Genomic DNA, 20,151 nt, shown 5'->3' on the forward strand with positions numbered 1-20,151 from the left:
TTCATGATGAGTCATCAACTCCCACTTGCAACCTGTCCATGGACAAGGCAGTGTTTGACTCAAACACCTACAGTCCTTTTATTTGGCCTTGTGCATTGAATGAGCAGTCCTTTGCTTCACAGTATCAACCTCTGTACTTCCAGAAGTGTCTCCTTGGCCAAAGATACTCTGGTACTCCTGAAGCATTCTTTAAAAGTCATGGCCAAGTGTCGTGTGAGACATCTTCCCGGGTGGAGAGCAGTTGTGAGTTCAGATAGTCTTGCACTTCTTCAAATGCATTATCTCACTCAAGATTCTTGCCTTATTCTATCATGTCATTCAGTGGGTGCTTCAGTTATTTGAGGGTGCCGATGACCTATAATTCTGACATGTGCCTTGCTGCTGGAAATCTATTCACCAGATATAATACCTGTGGCCTGTTCTAACAATCTACTCAGCTGTCTAATGTATCACTTTATAGATACCCCATGCTGCAAATGTCATATTTGCCCACTATTTCCCTGTTCTGTCGTTCTCCAAACAACTCCCCTATCTGCTGTTACAGCCTTATTTCAGCCCCCCTTGTGCAGTCAGGGTAATTGGTGGTAGCCTGGGAAATAGCTAATGTTGCATTTAGTAATAAATACCTATATCCAAATCCGTTACTGTATTTTGCCAGAGTTTGACTGTATGCCAGCACATACTTCATAAATTCTCCAATACCCATCTCTGGGGATTGCAGGTGCTGTGTCATTGTGGAAGTACTATTATCTAAGCCACCTAAAAACTGACAGTGTGCATCTTTAGAATTCAAACAAACTTTACCATTCAAGTATCATTCCTGGAGTCTAATACTGTCAACAAGTAACACTCTAGAATGTAAGGGCCATTCCCCATTCCCTACAATTACCCAATACTGCACCCAGGTCCTATATGTCACAATAACCAGGCACCGCCACTTTGTGCAGTGCTAAAGGCAAGTTCATCATGACTTATACCAAGCCGACAATGCCCCCAAGTCCTCGTCGTGCTGAACCACCGTAATACCAGGCCACTGCTTGCACCAATAGATAAGCTTGGAGATCTTCCTACTTCTTTTCCAAGTGAATAGCAACAGTGAATCAACTCTGAAATGTGCAAAGGGTTTTTATTAATAGTTTCAGCTGTAGTGGTCAGTATGCTAGGGATAGTCAACGTTCTAAGTCGGGGTTGGTGTGTTACAGTTGGCTGTTCTATATCACCATTCAGGGCTTGGAGCTAGTCCTCATCACTCATCGAGTTTGGAAGAACTTCACACGGATAAGGAACTACACCAAATGGGCATTTGGGCAGGCTGTGGGATGAACCCTAACCATAAGTCAAGTCTGTACTCCCAGGCACCATTTAATTCACTCTTTCCACCCTGTCAGTTGTGATGAATCCGATGTGGTCATTCCTCCTTTTCCAGCGATGAACTCCCCTAATGTGGCCAGGGAAAGGCAGCAGCTTCCTGACCCTCACCCTGGGGGGTGGCTATATTAGGGAGGATCACATGGGGGGGAGTCTCTGGGGAAGTGTCATGGCATCATCGGATGAGAGATGGTATCCCCCTTTTTCTTCTGAGGATATCCCACCCACACCTAATGCCTTTATTATTTTACCCCCCCCTCATACACCTAGGAAGAGAATTGAAAATAATTTTACCGGATCCGTATACAAACTATCAAAAACCGATTTGCCTTTGAAAACCACTAAGAACGATTGCCCACACTTCTTGTGCAAGTCATCAAGAATGGACTTCCATTCCCATAAGCATGGGAATACTGGTATGAGGAAGAGGGATTGAGCAATACAGATCACACAAGCCCAAGAGCACCCCAACAACGCTCTAGTTGTTTTGAGTGCTTAGCTACAGCGGGGAAATGTAAACAGCTAAAGCATCTGACCAAGAAGAGCCGCTGGCAGGAGAAGACTGCATCTCTCAGGAGCAACCAAGAGTTCAGAAGTCAGAAGCAAGAAGGCGTTCCGTTGAGCCAATAGGCTTGACAAGAAGGAAAGTGGACCATGGAAAAGAAGACTCTGCAAGTACGCCAGAAGCTGAGAGAAGACCTCTGGGCATTTGCATGTGCTAGGAGGTAGTGTCCACCTTACCAAAGCTTGGGACGATGCCAGAGAGCCCAGCAAGAGCCGCAAAGAGCAGAGAACCTGTGAAACAAAAGCATTGAGGAGGATGCCAATGCTTGCTGCTGGCTTACTGTGTAAGAGTCGAAATTTGCCAGGAAGAACCAGTGAGCCCACAGAAGACACACTGGGCGTATTGGCAGACATGCAAAACACTGTTAATGAACAAAACAGCCTCTGAAAGAAAATGTGCAGGGGAACATTGTTATAAAAAGGGAAAAGTAATCAGAACAAGAGACTTACAACCATGGGTGTGTATGCAATACACATGTGAAAGAAGTCCTGGCAGAATAGTATACCAGGCAGATACGATACCAGAAAAGGCTAATATAAAAGACGATCTGTATTGGAAATATGCACACATAAGAAAGCCCTGGAAGGAGAGTATATCAGGCACAGAGTGTTTCAAGGTGCAGGAAAGTGCATTTGTAACAAAGGCCTTGGCAAGAGAGTATAGCAGGCAGTTTGAAAGTATAAAGAAATCCCTATGTAAGAAATCCCTGGTAAGAGGGTATACCAGGTAGATGCCAGTTGTCAACATGTGTCTTTGTGAGAAAGCCCTGACAGGAAAGCATATTGGGCATTAAGATGAACAAATTATAAAATGCAATTGATTCAAGAAATCCTGATCAGAGCTCATCAGGAAAAGGTAGAGTAAGTATCTTAAAGGAGAAAAGAAACCTGGCAGGAGAGTACACCAGGTATCCTAACAGGGTAAAGTCCAAGGGTCAAGTTGTTTTGTGCACCAGCCGTGTTATTATCACAACCAATGTATGGATACTGAAGTGAGTATATACACAAAAAACACCTTCTATTGTTACATACAAAAACGTAATAATCAGACAATTAAATAAACTATTCGAACACAGTTTATTCTTTACTTAGGGCAAATACAATTTTAAAAACAAAACCCAAAAATGTAGAGTCAACGAAATTCACATCAAAAGAAAAATGTGTACACACAACGTAGTTGCTTAGATATGAATAAAGCACAAAAAGAAAACACTTATGGTAAACAAAGGGAACGTAAGTACATTTAAAAAAACCTACAACATACAACTGAAAAACAATAGGGATACCAAGGTGCAAACCTTGCTTGAAAAGGGTACAAAGTGTAACCATACAACCAAAAGACAATGAAGACATGTATATGATGCACACATGAAAACTTTTTTAATCATGTGTAACTGAATCAACAATGAGTCTAACAAAAATATTTCTATAGTGACCAATTTTGAAAGAGAGTCCAAAAAATCCATCAGAGACGGTATGACAAAAACAAGAGCAACCCCCCAGGTTGTCTGTTGTCGACTCAATTTTTTCAGGCTGCTAAATAAATCCACATTCCAGTGATGCCAAAATGGGCCCGGCCCTATTCAGGAAGTGTAAAGGATCGCTCGAGGCAAAATAGGCTGGTGTGGAACCTAATTCACTTCATCTGTGATTCTCGGCAACACTGGATGCTGAAGAAAACACAGATCGATAACCATGGGGTAAATAAATGTACAGCCTTATGCCCATTGCAGAGAGAGAAAAAGTGGACCATGTGGTTGTTTAAATAAAAATCAGGTACCTGGACCGGTAGTCTTCACTCATATACTTGATTGGAGAAACACAGGGTGGACAATGTTTGAGTCATGAATTCATGCCACCATATAATGTGGAAATGCCAGCACAGCCTCCAAGACTTAGTCGGGTAAGGCTCCTGAAGGGTATGATAAATAAATAACATAGTATCAGCACTGACCGTGGAACCCCCAAGAGTAAACCATGTACCAATATTCAAGGTAGAAATATGTAGAACATGAGGGAAACAATTCCTCATGCAGTGCGACTGATTAAATTATAGAACACACGATGCGGTGCAGTGTATGACCAAAAAGACAAGAAAAAAAGAAAAACGCCACCTAAGCGTTATATAAAGTTCCATCGGGACTTCCCATCACCTCAACTATGGAACCTATTAAAGCCGCAGCAATGCTGCTAAAATGCATGTTCACGTGTGTCTACTGCAAAATGCGATGCCGCGATGTGAGGGCTGTTACGCTCACCTGATATCCATGGGGGTGCCTGGAAGGCTCTGAGATCTGGAACCCTGGATGCTTAGTTGTCCAGTGCTCAATAATGAATCTTAGTTATTTGTAGGATGAGCTATCCGTCCTGCGTTTCTTGTGCAGGGGTGCTTGACGTTTGTTGGCGAGCTTCCCGAGTTGGTTCACTGGTGCAGTATGCTGTGAACCCGAATCTGCTAGTAGGCAGGTAGGTTTGTTAATTGTAAGTCTTTGTTCTGTTTATGGTGGGAATTCGTTAATGTCTTTATCTCCTTCTTTTCAGGTGCGAAGTTCTTGATGCTGGCGTGCCGGATGGAGGGGCACGTTTCTAGGTAAGAGAAAGCACAAAGCGCAGCGCCTTTATTGTCTTTTAAAGCTAACCTGTGTTTTCTTCTTCTCCTCACAGGCCGCTGTGGTGCTGCGAGTGGATGAGAGTGTGATGAAAAACAGGCCCCCGTAATCCGTTAAGGTAAGTACAGCACTGTGCGGTTGTTTAATATTGAAAGCGAACCTGAATATGTCACTTTTCCTTTGCAGATGTTGCTGTGGTGCTCCGGATGGAAGCGTGGCGTAGCGGGATGGAATTCAGGTAAGACTGATGGAATTTGATGTTTTGGAAGCGCGCGTTCTAATGTTGTTTTTCCCTTTCTCGTTATTGCAGGTCGCAATGTTTGAACAGCAGCTGTGGTAGAGGTTTGCCGGAAGTTCTTAAGCTAGTACACACAGGTGAGTGATGTTTCTTCTTCTCTTGGTTTCCACAGATTGCAGCCCAGTTGAGATGCTGAGTGCTGGATGGTGTTTTCTCAGGTAAAACAGAATAATCTTGTTCTTGTAGGATTACTGGAAGATGCTGAAGACCAGGAGCTGGACACAGTGAGTCTCACGCTGCTGGTTGCAGAATAACACGAAGCATGTTCTGCAGTCAGGGTGTGGTTTAGATCGCCCAGGTAAAGTAGTACCAGGGAAAGTTGTTCCAGGCCTGCCACACCCAAAACAATAGACCGCATGGCTTGGTTCTTAGAACTAGACTGTGTGGGTGCTTCCATGTTGGATTTAAAGGCCCATGTACATAGATGGGACCTAGTTTGAACAGCCCTTCCTTCCTACATATGAGCCTGGTTCCAAAGGTGCCAGGACTGGCTGCAGGAGCCCTTTTGCAGTGGTTTTAAGGCCCTCAGGGTTCTGGTGGGAGCCTGCTTGTGGCGCAACTTGTGCCCCCTCACAGTGCTCATGACAGGGCCTTCTCCGCGCGTTGCTGTATACGTATAATGAGATCTAGGCCAAACGCATCAAGTAGCACTAAGTACTGACTTCCCAAGTGCACACTGGAATCTGGATGAAGAAAGGTTCACACTGTGTCGGGACGTGTGGAGAAGGCCAGGATACCGGTCGACCGGTTCAATCTCCAGTGTCGGCATGGATCAAGCAATGATAAATGTACACAGTCATTGGCATACTCTACTGCCAAGGCATGTGGTTCTTGAATATGTAAAGTTTGTATTCTCTGTAATTCAGTGTTTGCTTTTCCACAATGGGTCCCAGACCCAATTTACATAGTTTTACTGCCACTTTAACGTCCCATATCTCTTGTCCCTCGCCTCTTGCCCCATCTGAGTCTTACCAACCTTGGGATCAGTCGCCATCTTACCTGTAGTGATGTGGCATCCCTCACTGGTGCTTGTGGGTCTCCAGAGGCTCTCAGAGTCCGCCAGAGCTTTCTGGGGTCTTCACTGGGCCTCTCTGTGCTTTCTCCGCCACTGCTCGGCATTCGTCTCCCTGCGGTCTGGCAGCTCTGCTAAGCAGTGGGCAGCTTGCCTCTGGTTTGGTGTGCTTCCCGGTTGGTGAGCCTCCTCCGAGTGTGGTTCTCATGGAACGTGTTGTTGCTCTCTCTGGTCAGCCTCCACGTACCTGCAGCCTCTTGTTGTCTACGCCAGACCAAGAACGAAGACTTCATTCTCTGGCTGCCTCTCTGCCTATGAATGACAGTGGGCCAATCTAGTCCCGGCAAAGACTAGAGTGTGTACTGTCACTTGCGTTGGTGTTCATCATTCCTTGCGTCTCTTCCTCGTCCCAGTAGTTAACTGGGATGTATTGCAGTAATACATGGGAGTATCAGGAAATGTGGAGAAGGATGGGTTTTGATAGAAGGTGGAAGGTGGAAAGGGGTAATGTGTTTTCCCAAGCTGGTCCTTGCTCTCAATGGGGTTCTCCCTCCGCATGAGATCATCCCGCTGAGCACCACCCTCAGGGGCAATATCGGGTAGTGGCCTCACCTCCCAGACCTCATTGGAATTGTCCCCCCATCCAAAGCAGTGACAACCGCTTGTGATTTGTTACAATGGGGACAGGAACGATGACAAACCCCACCACAAGAGCATCCCATCCGAAACCTGGATGGACGTCATGGAGGGCGGATAGTATATGCTCAAGGGCCTACTAGGTCTGGGCAGCCAGTGCATTTACCGGAGCGGCTTGCCCACTATCTCTTCTTCCAGGCAACACCACCCTGTGGTTGTATTTGGGTTAACCCAGTCGTGCAATACTCTCATTTGTGCTGCTTTATAGTAGTGTTTCAGGCACTGGGTGGTGAGCCCTCACTCATCATTTAGTCTATACAGGGTCGCCTTGGCTTTCCTAGCCCCCCCTTTCCTCCACACAAATGACTCAATCTCCTGCTGCACTCTCCGGAGGACCGGGAGTGAGTTGGATCACCACTGTTAATGCTTGAAAAGTATACAAGACCCTCTGTAGGTGGTACTTGCTCAAAGCGATCCTGCCAAGCCACGTCATTGCCCGCGAGCCTCATTCCTGTAAATCCACCCTGATGGCCCAGAACAACCTTGGTTGTAGTTGGCCTGGTACAGCCCTTCAGCTCGTGAAGTGAGGTAGATGGCCAGATATGTACGAGACTCTCTTGCCCACCAAAACAAGGTCAACCCCTGGAAGCATTCTATGGTGCCTTTGCTACAGTGAATATTAATCACCTCGCTTTCGTCCAAGTTCACTTTACACCCCAAGGCTTCTTGGATGTCTGTCAGAACCCACAAAAGGAAGGGCACAGAGGATTCAGGATTCGATTGCGTTAGGATGATGTCCGCAAAAATAACTATTTTGTGAACCTCACACCCATAAGGTATGCCCATAATCCCCCTGTCGCCCTGATCGTCACTGCCAGGGGCTCTTCTGCAAGAGCGAAAAGCAACAGGGAGTGGGGATACCTTTTGTCTCCTCCCCATAGACAGCGGGAAGACCCCGGATAGTTCTCCATTGATAACCACCCTACCCACTGGACCAGAGTAAAGGGAAAAGACACCTTTTATAAAAATGTCTCCTTAGGCGCAACCTTGTTAGGTCCTCTCTCAAGAAAGGCCATTTGACCTGGTCAAATGAATTCTCTACATCCAGACTGAGGTACATCGACGGGGCATGGGTTCTATGCGCTATATCGATAAGTAAAATTATCTCCCGGACATTGTCCGCTCCTTGATGCCCTCTCACTTGGCCAGTTAATTCACAACTTCCGTGGGTATGGCATGTTCCGTAGCGTAAAGGGTTTTATACTACTCGCCAAACTCCCAGCAACCCCCCAATGTCCTTATCTAAGTGGAAGAATACACCTCTCCTGGTTCTTGTATCCTCACAATACTACCCGTAATAACCTTCTGCAGGAGCTTCCATGCTAATATCTTCCCTGCTTTATTGCATTTCTCAAAGTACTTCTGGTTTACCTGCGCCAATGCGATTTCTGCCTTGGCAGAGTCCAGGATTTTCAGTTGTCTCCTGGCTAACTCAAGCTCCCAAAAAGCTTTCTGAGAGCCCGTTTCCCAGTACTCCTTATCCTTACCCCCCACCTACTGGATAAGGAGTTGAAACTGTTCCCTCCTTGTTTTGTTGTGCACTGAGGCTTTAAATATGAGAATCCCCTGCATGTATGCCTTAACGGCATACCACCTGACTACATCTTCCACTTGTCCATCAGGGTTGTCCATCCAGAAGTCATTATAAGCCTCCACAATCTTGGCACACATTACCTGATCCTGCAGAATGGCCTGGTTAAGTTTCCGCTATTTATGCCTAAATGACTGTGGCATCCATACTAGGATGACAGTCATGGGGGAATGGGCCCAGAAGTTAATGGTGCCTACTTCTGCCCCCTCCACCCTTGGTAGGAGCACCTTGCTCACCCAGATAAAATCAATTCTGGAGTATATCCGGTGCGAGTGTGAATAAAAGTGTAGCCTCTATCCACCACGCATCAACCAGGTCAGTATTTACTTGCTGCTTAAGGAGGACCTCTGGCCACATGGAGCCCGAATAATTTCCCCTGGATGTGTCCCAATTAGGATCCATGGGCAAGTTAAAATCCCACCCCCATGATAATTCATCCGAAGGTGAATGCCCCCAAACTCCCCGAGAGTAGCCAATAAAAAGTTGTTTTGCCCCGAGTTGGGTGCATAAATTGAGACCAGAGTCACCAGTTCCCCTCCCAACAGCCCAGAGACAAATAGAAACCTGCCCTCACCATCCCTCCTAGTGGGACATTCCCACTCAACAAGATGCCTACTCCCCTTTTCTTAAGATGGCAGGAGGTTGAATATTGCCGTGTATGGAGCCTTGCAGTGTCTGCAGCCTTTAGGTGGGTCTCCTGCAGAAATGTAATATCCCTCTGCTGGTGCTTCATCCTTTGGAGAACTATTGCCCACTTCCTAGGGGAGTTAAGGCCACTCACATCATATGTCTGCAGCTTCAAGCCCATTCCCATATATGGAGTAGGATCCCCTTATGCGACCACCTCAGTTCCAACATATAGTGCTACACTGTAGTACCTTTACCCACCCCCTAGACAGTAGCTGCAACTCCCCCTAAGTGCTATTCATTGAACCCTGCTTAGCATATGAAAACCCCATCTCATACAAACAAAAATCAGAACAATATAAACCAAAACCCAACACATCACAAACCCAAAGGGTGGGACAGCGGCCATAAGTCGACACCCACAATTCTGGCAGTGTCCTCCTGAGTCGTGCATCTCTACTGCTTGCCTTCCCAAGGGAAGAGCAGTCCAAACGGGAATGTCCACCTGCACCCAACTTGATCCTGTTGCAGTTTCACTTTAATGGGACGGAAAACCTGGTGCTTTTGGAGAGTCAGTGCTGCAAGGTATTGGTAAGTGAGAAGCTTCTAGCTACCATAGAGAATTGCCCTGTTTGCCTTGGATGTCTGGAGGATCTTCTCCTTAGCAGAATATGCGTGAAATTTAATTATTTCCCATTACGTGGCTGGTCTCTAGGACCCTGCCGAATAGGACTGATATGATGCATCTGGTCAAGGGCAATACCACCAGATGCAGCATCAGGGAATGCCTCCTCAAAGAAACAGAGTACCCAGGTTTTCAGATCCACCCTTTCTGTATCCTCCTCCAGGCCTCTGATTCTTAGGTTTTCCTTCCGATGCCTGTTCTGCAAGTCCTCTTGGTCCTGAGGAGCTAATCAATTCCTTGTCTGGCCCCCACAAGATCTCCCTGAGGCTGAGTGACATCTTCTGGCAGGGATTCAATGGCTTCCTCTGCATCCCACCCTCTGGAACTTGTCTGCTTCATATCTTTAGACAATTCCGCCAATTAGTTCTTTATTCCATCTGTAGCTCCCAGTATTTCTTGCTTTACCACCTGAGATGCCTCAGATTTCAGTGCTGCCATGCAGTCTAGCAGATCCTCTTCATCATGCGGTCCATGCCCCGCTCTCACAACCCTAGCTAACCATAGCTTTCTCCCTGGGACTTCTTTCAGTTCCCCTCTCACCTTGGTTCTTCATGGGGGACAAAGCGAAGTTATGGAGCCGCACTTGCCCTGCATCTTATGTGTCGCACTCCGCTGCCCCATGCTGCCTTTCCACACTGCTCTGCTGGCCAACACAACAACTCTGAAGTACAAGATTCTTCCGACCAAGGGGTCCTTTCATACTCCCAAAACCTGGCCCCTGCTGCATGGTACAATGCCCTCCTCCACAGTGCGTGACCACCTAACCAGGCCACCACTGTCTGGCAATGATCCCACCCTCCAATGCTGTCAGGGCCCCTTCTTCTGCTCTCTGCCCTTCTCTCTCAGCGTGCAAGCCCGGGTCTCCTCTGGCCTCAGCTTAGTAAAATATGGCGTTCCACTGTTACTGGAGGCTTATACTTCTGCTCTCCTGCATCCGTTGGCGCGAGACATCTGCTGTCTCACAACACCACCAGACCTGATGGACCCTTTCCACATGAAAGTTACCCCAGAAACAACTTTCTTGGCAGGAGCTGGCTTGTGGCGCCCCCACCAGCAGCTGCTGTCAGAGCACCTTACTCCACCTTCTCTCTGATCTCCTGGGATACAGGCCTGCCACTCCTTTTGTATATGGACCTACGCTCTTGGCAACCCAACCTTTCAGTCCTGCTTCAACAACAATGGCTGGAGGGAATCCCTTCATGGCACCCGGCTCTACCCCCAGGCTGCCCTCTGTCTGCAGACTCCTCAGAGCAGCAGCGCTCCATGCCCCAGGACACGGTGGAGAGGCCCCGGTGAAAACAAAGACCCCCTGCACATCACCTGTGGGGCTCAGGTTCTCCACCTGACATCCCATGCGGCATCCGCTTGGTGACCGAGATCTGGTGTGGTAGAGCCGTAGGGGTATATGTCAACCACGGGCTTCCTGATCTTCAGAGTGTAGGGAGTGAGTTGTATGCCTCTTCACTGATTATATTGACCGTAGCTCTGGTATCTATCAGGAAGTCCAATGGTGTGCCATTTACGTGCAAGGCCAGCACCGGACTGTGTTGGGTGGCTGTGCTGTTGTTAAGGGCCCAGACATTCCCATTCTTCCTTTGATCCTCACTTGATCCAGGGAGTCACTGCTAGAGGGTGACCGCATTGCCACATAGCAGACATAGAGCCTGCGGCCGCTCCTTTGAGGAATTTCGGCTGGCTGATACTCCTCCCGGGTGTATGTCTTCTTGCGGTCGCATTCCTCACATCGTTGCCATCTGGGTTCTTGGTCCAGGCCACCTTCCTGAGGGCTCATTGGTGCTGTCCTCCTACGTTCCCTCGTGCTCCTTTGGCCGCTCGGGGGAGCAGGGTCATTTTTGCAGACTGCCCTGACGTGGCCAATGCCGCCACATGCTGCATTTCTGTCCTAGGGCCGGGCAGTTGCCCACGTGGGGGTATTCATACCCACACCTGTAGCACGTGGCATCCGTGCACCTGAGTGGTACTGACGGCGGTGTGGCAAAAAGTTTATTGACCGCATCGGGGTCAGGAGCCTTTGGCAGTAGTGTGACTTTGCCCAGATTGTTTAGTTGATTCTCGACTGCTGCTTCCATGGACGCCAGGGCAAGGATTTATTCTAGCAATCGCTGCTTCTGCAGAAGCTTCTTCCGAAATGCCTGAGATACACATCCCGCTATGACCTGCGACCGCAGGGCATCCTCATTGGTGTAGCGATGCAATTCGCAGTGCTTTATCTTGATGCGCAGTCGCATGACGTACTTGTCGAGGGACTCCCCTTTGTCTTGACGTGTGATGTGGAAGAGTAGTCGCTGATAGTCGACGTTGGTGTAGGGTGTGAAATATTCAGTCAGCTTGGCATGCAGGTCCTGGTATGTCGCTGTGTCCAGGTTGACGAGTTCCCCTGCAATGTCTCTGACTGCCGGTCCAATGGCCATGGATAACGTGTTCTTGAGCCGGGCATCGGCATCCACTCCAATGGCTCCCATGTAGAATTTAAAGTCCCTAAGCCAAATAGCCCATCTGGGGCCCAGGTTGCTGGTATCACAAACATGAAATGCATGGGGCAGGTGTAATACCTAGGAGCCCCCGCCTGTGGAGGGCACCTGCCCTAAGGGTCCGGTTCCTGTTGTGGATGACGCCTCCCCATCGGACATGATTGCGTCGTGGGTGAGAAGTGATGGACGCTTACCAGCGGTGTATAGCACGTGTAAGGTGGGGGATGAAGGGCTCCCCTTTGTGGTCGAGACACAGTGACTAGGATTGCGCACTTGTTACTGGTCTGTTGTGGCCTGAGGGCCCTGGTGAGGTCATTCAGTGTCCCTGTGGATCAGGCCTTGATGAGCCTTGTGCCAGGACTTGAGTGAGGATGATGAGTTAACAACAGTGCTGTGCTCCCTTGCAGGCACCTCGCCTGCCCACTCAATGCTTGCCACCGTTATCTGTGGCAGTTGGAGGCCTCCGGCGCTCTATAGGCAACTGTTGGGGGTGTGGTTGAATGGTGCCGGGCCTCTGGCCTAGATTGATAATGCAGCGTGACCCCGAGCGCTTTCCGTGCAGCGTGGTGGCCAGCCTCTGTCTATGGAGGCTGCTGGCTGCCTGGTGCACCGGGTGCGCATGTGGGGACGTGGCATGATCCTCAGCGCTCCCGCGCGGGTGTGTAGGTGCCCCCAGCCTGGGTAGTGGGTGATGCGTGTCCCTCCTGGTGCTATTGCGTGTAGCTTACCGGTGTTGTGCTGGAGACCGCTACCCGCCGTGCTCCCAAGCCCATTCTTGGAGGCGCGCCGACGCGCAAATAGTGCCCAACGGCACCCTCCAGTCCTCCTATCCTTCGTGCAGCGAGGCCACTGGGTCTGTGCTGGCCGTGGCAGGGGGTTGGAATCCCCTCGTCGCCAATGTCAAACTGTACGAGCAGACCACACTCGCACAGAGGCTCCGTCACTGGAGGCCTTGCATGCATGCCATACAGCAGGACACAGACACTGTATGCTGCACAACCTTCTTTATTCATAAACAGCCTGGAACTGAACCCCTCTCCCTTAACCCGCCACCTCCCTAGCCCAACGAAACACTTGTGTACGAGCGTGATAGAAATAAAATATCAATCAATCAATCAATCAACGTCACTTCATGTGCTTCGTTGTGGCCCAAACAGGGGACCACCTCATAACGATGAGGGAGGGCACTAGACCGTCACTTCAGGAAGTGACAAGTGCAAGGTATTTTATCTTTTTTCTCTTGCCCGGACCTTTGGCTCAAACCTCTGGCTGGATAGTGAAAACCTTTTCCAAATCACACTCTGAGTTGGTTTGCGGACGAGAAGTTATATGCTGGCCAGTGGTACAGCGCATTTTACTGGCACTGAGGGGCACTGAGGGAAGTGCTAATTGTAACCGAATGAGAGTTGAAATAATTCAGTGTTAGTTGTGTTGGTTGTCGGAAGCAGGCTCTGCTGATAGCTGTTAATACTGAGAGAGATGTGGCTTGACATCCAATGCCAACACATTCAGCCCTCTCCTCCCTGCATGTTTTTGCAAGTCCGGGAGTGGCAAGTAAGTCACCTTGTGAAGCTGTCTATTTTTGATGACTGAGAACGGTCCTGAGTTCGGGCTGGTGAAGAAGCTGGTGGAGGAAAGGGCTTCAGAAAAGAAGTGCTGCAGATGAGTCTGTGGAAGTTTTGTCGCCTTGGTAGCAAAACTCCATGCTTGGAAGACAATCATGAAAAAAGAGAGCACTGTAGTTAATCAATCTGGCATGATGGCTGCTGGAGCCTGTGAACTGCCTAGACAAGCCACCATAAATTGGGACGGCTGAAGCCAGAAGGCCATGGGCCAGGCCACTGTAGCTGTGGCGAATGAGGTGGTTGAAGTGGCTGAGGTGATAGATGCTGCTGTAGTGATGCCTAGCCATTTAGCATTGGCTGCTGAAGGTGACAGTTTAGCTCCACCAGAGAGAGCTGGTATGGAGCAGGTGGTATAGATGAGCACAGCGCAGAGCTCACCTCCAAGGTAGGAAGGGACACCAGGGGTTCCATCATGTGTAATCTTAACCCCTGGTCCTCAACCCAACCTGATGTCTAATCCAGGGCATGATATTGGTTTTGGTAATGAAGGCACTGTTGTAACAATGCTCTCTGCAACGCTTGAACAAAATAACATAGTGTCATGGCCATGAAGTCAGGGGCACAGGCATGCAGAGGTCGCATGCACAGGAGACCTGGGTGGACACTGTCCTGGCACCTTTGGCACCAGGCTCATGAACAAAAGTAAACAAGAACATCCATTTAACACCAAAAAGATTTTCTTATGGACACAGCACTTCAGATGCATTAACCTTGAACATTCCATCCATTAAGCAGCCCCAAGTTTATTCTTGGGTGTGGCTACTAATGGATTGCCTTTGCATGTGCTCACTCTCTAGGTGTGGCTGGTAAGCCGGCCCTAATGGGCGTGCCCACGATCTCAGCTATATAAGATGCCCTGATCCTCAAGACAGACGCTTCACGTTATTCTGCACTTGCAAGCAGCATAACGCTCACCATCGCTTGAGGCCAGACTTATCTTTGAAGATCCTGCTTCCTGGACATCCTGATTCCTGCCAGCATACTTACCAACTGGTGGAAGCTGTTCTTACCTGTACATCTCTTCGGCGAACCAAGTATTCATCTTTACACTTTCCCGGAACGCCGAAATCTTAATCTTGGCACAGCATCACGACATGCTCCGTCGTCGACAGCAGCGCCTGCAAGGAATAACAGAAGACAAGGATAGACATCGAAAAAACAGTCCGTTTAAGGTTGTGCTTCGCCATACTTCGCACTTTCCTTAAACCATCACTTACCTGCTGTCGAACATTGCAGTAGCTTCTCCATCCGGTCGCGTCTCGCGTCTCACAGCTGCATTGAGGCCACATTTCCATCTAAGGGAGGAAAACAGAAGAGAGACATTGTTGCGGGCATAAATAGGATCAACATATAAAGACATTAAACAGAACAAACGGAATCACAAGAGCTCAAGAAAGACTTACCAATCATAAGGAGAAGCATAGTCGTAGCTGGACTAGACTAATCCTTATCAGGGATCAGTGAAGGAACTAGATCCCGTTCGACGCACCCCTGCCAGAAGTAGCAGGATGGAGAGCTTTCTTCCATAATTCACAGGAGCAGTTTCACCACGTACCACCACTCACAGCTTTTCTACTGAGGGAGAGGCCTAAGGGGGGTGATTCAAGTTCAGGGAGGGCTGAAACCGTGCCCCAATGCCTCTGCAGAGACCAGGTGAGCGTAACACATAGTGCCCAATGTAGAACAAGAATCTGCAGTTGTTGATGGTTCCTCAGTAAGATCAGTTTTATCAATTCTAGAGCGCTCAATTGACTGGTATTATGCTGAGAACTGCTTGCAGCAAAGAAGTGAGAAGATGTCGAAGAGGGTGGAGTGTCAACCCTGATAGTAGGCACAGATGTCTCTGAGATTGATATCGACATGGGTGATCTGGACACTAGGCCCCCACTGGCGCAGACGCTGATGTTTGTCAATACCCTGGGTGGCATGACAGATGATGTGAGCAGCCAGTTGGGAGGTAAAAGGTGGGGAAAAACATTTCAAAGAGCTCCCGACTATCCCAACGATAATCAAGGGTCTCTCTTGTAATCATCCTGTGTGTACGCATAGAGAGGATGGAGCGAGTCAAGTAACATCAGGGATATACCTGGGCCCTCTGCTTCATTTTGAGTCCAAAAGTTGTATAGCTGGTTGCTCAGATGACCTGGCAGAGGTGGAGTTATCATGCCCACTTGGATCACCTCCTCTGACCTGTCACTCTGGCTCCCAGAATTTCACACTTGTGAATCCTCATGGATCCAGATCTAATCTGCAAGATGAGCCAGCTGAAGGGCAGAGTGTGAGTGCTAACACAGACAACATTCTATACTCCACTAAACACTTAAATAGACTTTCTGACACTTAGCTGGAGCAGAAAGGTATGCAGTCTTTATATCGAATATTTTATAAAGAATGAACATATATAGAATATTTTATAACAAAAATGTTGATAGAGAATGAATTTAGGGGGGATAAAGGGTTAAATATTTTTTGGAAACGGTTAGGTTGGGCTTTTAGGACTGGGAAACGGGGGTTTGCCCCCCGACCCCTATAGGGCATTCTCTACAACACTTTCCTTATAAAATATTCAATATATGTTTATTCTTTATAAAATATTTTGGTATAAAGACTGGACATCTGTCTGGGAGTTATTAGCACGTTGGCAAAATGCATGAAAATCATGTTGGCAGAGGATAGTACTACCAATAAGAGTCAGGGGGCTTTGGCAGGGTTTGATCATGTTGGCAAATATCTGGCCAAATCTCCTGTGGACAACACAAAGACCCACTCAGTGGCCACATTAATGATGGAGCCAGAAGTGGGCCTAGTAGAATGTAGTGGTGGGGAAGGAGTAACCACAGGAGCAACTCCAGGCCAGAAAACTGTGAAGGGTCAAAATAACATCTCACTGCAGCCTAGAAAACCAGATGGGGACAATAACAGAGCAACTAACCATCAAAACGCACCTGGAAGCAAAGAAGGAAGACTTGCTCAAGATGGGACTGTGGCTCAAAGCCCTGTTGCACACAGACAGGCCACTTGTTGAGGAATAGAGATGAGGGCAACCAAAGAGGAACCCTTGGCTGGTTGGAGGAACATATGCTGTTTTAAGGGCCTTACACAGAGCAATATAAATGCCTACAAAAGAGCCTTGGCAAAAGCACTATCGAAGGCCTAAGGTGGGAATTACATATTGTTCAATTTGTTCCAGAACATTTGTATCCCATTGGGCTGCATGTTTTGTAGTGGGTGCAACATTCGTTTTAGCTTTGTAAATTCAAACTACTGGATGTGCATACTAAACTGTCGAGATACCTTGTTGATGAAGGGGATTGGAGTGTTTGAGGACATTAAGGCAGAAATATGTCATCTGCATGACTGTTGGTATTCCTGGCATGCTGATGGTGGTATTCTAGATGAGCTGCAATAAGTTACTAAGAGCGCTGTGTTGAGTGAGCGAAGGGAAATGACTGTCGATTCCACTCAACCCATTATTGGCCTGACAACACTGGAACTAGAGCATAGGCTCAGGCAGGCCACTTTTGGGGATTATTGAGTCTCTAAGCAGGCCCAAGAGAAGGTTTAAGTATTTGTGACACAAACCCCGCCATTGAAGCAGCTCTATGGGAGTATGGGTCAAGAGGGAAGAAGGATAATAAAGCTGGAATAGTGGGATGTCGCAGACAAGGGATCGAGTGTCATACCCCCTTACAGGAGCAGGTAGTCACTCAGGTAGGGCATGCCCTCAATGGTGACATTGTCTCACTCCTATCTTGGAATATAGCAGGGGCCAGGGCCATATTTGAAAGTAAAGACATAAGAGGTCTAATGCAGCAATTTGACACTTTCTTTTCTCTAGGAGACCTGGACTCAAGACAAATAGATGGCTGCCAAACATTCCACATTTCAGCACAAAAGAACATAAGGGGTTGGTCTTAAGGTGGATGGTAATTTGTGTCAAGTCCCTGTATTAATGCAATCGTTTCAAACTAGATGCACCAATCTGTTGTGTACAAGTGGTAAAGGCCATCCTACATGTTAATATGAACATTATTTTGGTTAATTTGTATAATAGTCCACATAAATCTAATAAGGGTCAGTGCATGACTCAATTGAAGTAACTTTTTGATGACTATATTTGCGACCTTGATCAGTGATCACATATGGTGATGCTGGCAGGGGACCTTAATGCAAAATTTGGAAGTGCTCCCCCCGCCCCCCCGACCTATTGGACAACACAGAGGATCTGCTATTGGGAGTTCCCGACTCAAAGTTGAAGGACCCTAGAGTGTGTGGGGGTGGGCTAAGGTAAACATCTTGGTTGCATCAGTGGGGTCTGAGATCAACTGATGGTCGCACCAAGGATGACAGACAGGGAAAATCGACCTTTAGAGGCTCCCAGGGATGCACAACAATTGATAATTGTTGTTTCCAAATCTGTTTCTGGAACAGGATTAAGGATTTCTACATTCTAGAGGATGTGCGAAGTGATCATCACCCTTTAATATTGGAGCTTGTGAACATCAGTGTGGAATAGAATAGGGCAATCTTGCATCTTGGTGTGAACGTACTGGAAGGCACTAAACACACAATAAGGTGGCAACCAGACAATAAAGACACGTTGTTACAGAATATCTATAATAATGTCCTACCCATCCTTATTGACATGATAGAGGAACTGGTTGAACCCCATCGAGATACTAACATCTTAGATGATTTTGATCTTTTGTGCAGGAAGTTGACTGCAGAATGTCAGAAGGTCAATAAAACTGTCCCAAATAAGTCTGCTGGTTTGATAAAGAGTGCAAGAAGGCAAAACAAGTGTTGCTTGCTCTGTTAAAAAGGAAAGATATAAGCAGAAATCTCATACGATCAGCCAGACCAATTTACAAGCACGTAGTAGCTGAGCGTAAGCGAGATCTATACAGGGAAGCAGGGGATGATTGGAGGTGGATGGCAAGACCAGTGACACAAAGAAGCTCTAACACCTAGTTTCTCTGGGTCCTAAACACAAAAGACTGGGCAATGAGCTAGAAAATAATGTTTCAGATGCAAATTGGACGACTTGTTTTGTTACTCTACAATCCCCCCCCGAGATGGTAACGGGTGCAGAGAATACTGACCCTTATGATGCACTTGAGATTTTAGAAATAGCACAAATGACAGCGGAAGTTGAATTGATGTAATTTTCTAATGCAGGAGTAGCAGACCTAATTGTCCATCAGCAATTCGCCCGTTCACCATGTCCGGATAGCATTCAAGCTGATATATTTAGAAAAAATGTAGAACTATGGGCTCCAGAATTGACAGCTTGTTTTAACGCTATGTGCACGAATGCGCAATTCCTGGAATCATAGGAAAAAGCGATTATCCACCCCATCTACAAAAGGGTCCGAGAGACACCCCTGCCTCGTATAGACCAATCTCTCACGTTGATTCTTTGGTTCGGATATTCAGAAGAGTGTTGCTGGGTAAAATCGAATTCTGGATTGGTACTAGATTTGATGATCATTTTGCACAAAAATAACCAGGCTTGCGTGAGAAGCGGCTCTTTTGGCTATTGCACTCTTTATTTTCATGTTAAGGCGGGAGTACACCAGGGATGTGTAATGGCACTTGTATTGTTTTCTCTGTATATTAATGGGACAAGAGATGTACTGATGGGGGCTAGCTCGTATATGCTGAGAATGAATTGGAAGTTATATCCGGTCTTGGCATACGCTGATGACACAATGCCGCATCCCAAGAACCTTGCAGGAACTCGTCACTGCATATACAGACTTTCTGACATCATTAGACCTGAAAGTCAGTGCTGCCAAGTAGGCTGTCATGTCGTGTCACCTATCTAGGAGGAGCCTGTAAATGGCATCAATATTCACGAATGGGGTAATAATCCCGAGAGTGCAGAGCTTTGATTACCTGGGGATACGTTTTACTCATAATCTGAAACCAGGGGCAAAGATTGAGAAACAAGGGGTCAGGTTCAAACAAGCTCTTTGGGGCGGGCGGGGGTGCAAGAAGATTGATGTCTATGTCTTGCACCAAGCCACCAGACCTGATAAAGATGGTGTACACTAGCAAAGCAAGAGCAGTTGCACAATATGGAGCCACGTTATAGGACTATGGCGACATACAGAGCATTCAGGTTTCGGAGAATTTATTTGTAGAGTTTGTAGTTTGCTAATGTCCTGTTTGCTAGTCCCTAAGTACAGTGCATTGCAGTATTCTAGCTTAGACAGAATTAGAGCTCTGACTAATGTAATGCAGCAGTCGGTGGATAAAAATGGTTTGTTGACCAGAGGGGGAGCACGTACAGTGCCTTGGTTGAATCTTGTAAGGAAGTAATTGAGAATATTGAATTTTGAACATCACTGGACTAATCCCATGCTCATCACTAAAGCTGCTGCAACACAGCTTAAGCATCAACTGTTCAGCATCTGTAGAGCTGATCGAGAATCCATGGAAATCCAGAAGGGCACAAATAGAAATGTGACCATTATTTCAACTGATGCACTTCAAAATGATTTATTGTGGGCAAATAATCCTGCAGAGAGAAATATCTTGACTTGAGCTTGATTTAATTGGCTTCCTATAAGATCTACACT

The sequence above is a fragment of the Ambystoma mexicanum genome, chromosome 3q (genome assembly GCF_040938575.1).
Source record: "Ambystoma mexicanum isolate Mex_15411 chromosome 3q, UKY_AmexF1_1, whole genome shotgun sequence".
Lineage (NCBI taxonomy): Eukaryota > Metazoa > Chordata > Amphibia > Caudata > Ambystomatidae > Ambystoma > Ambystoma mexicanum.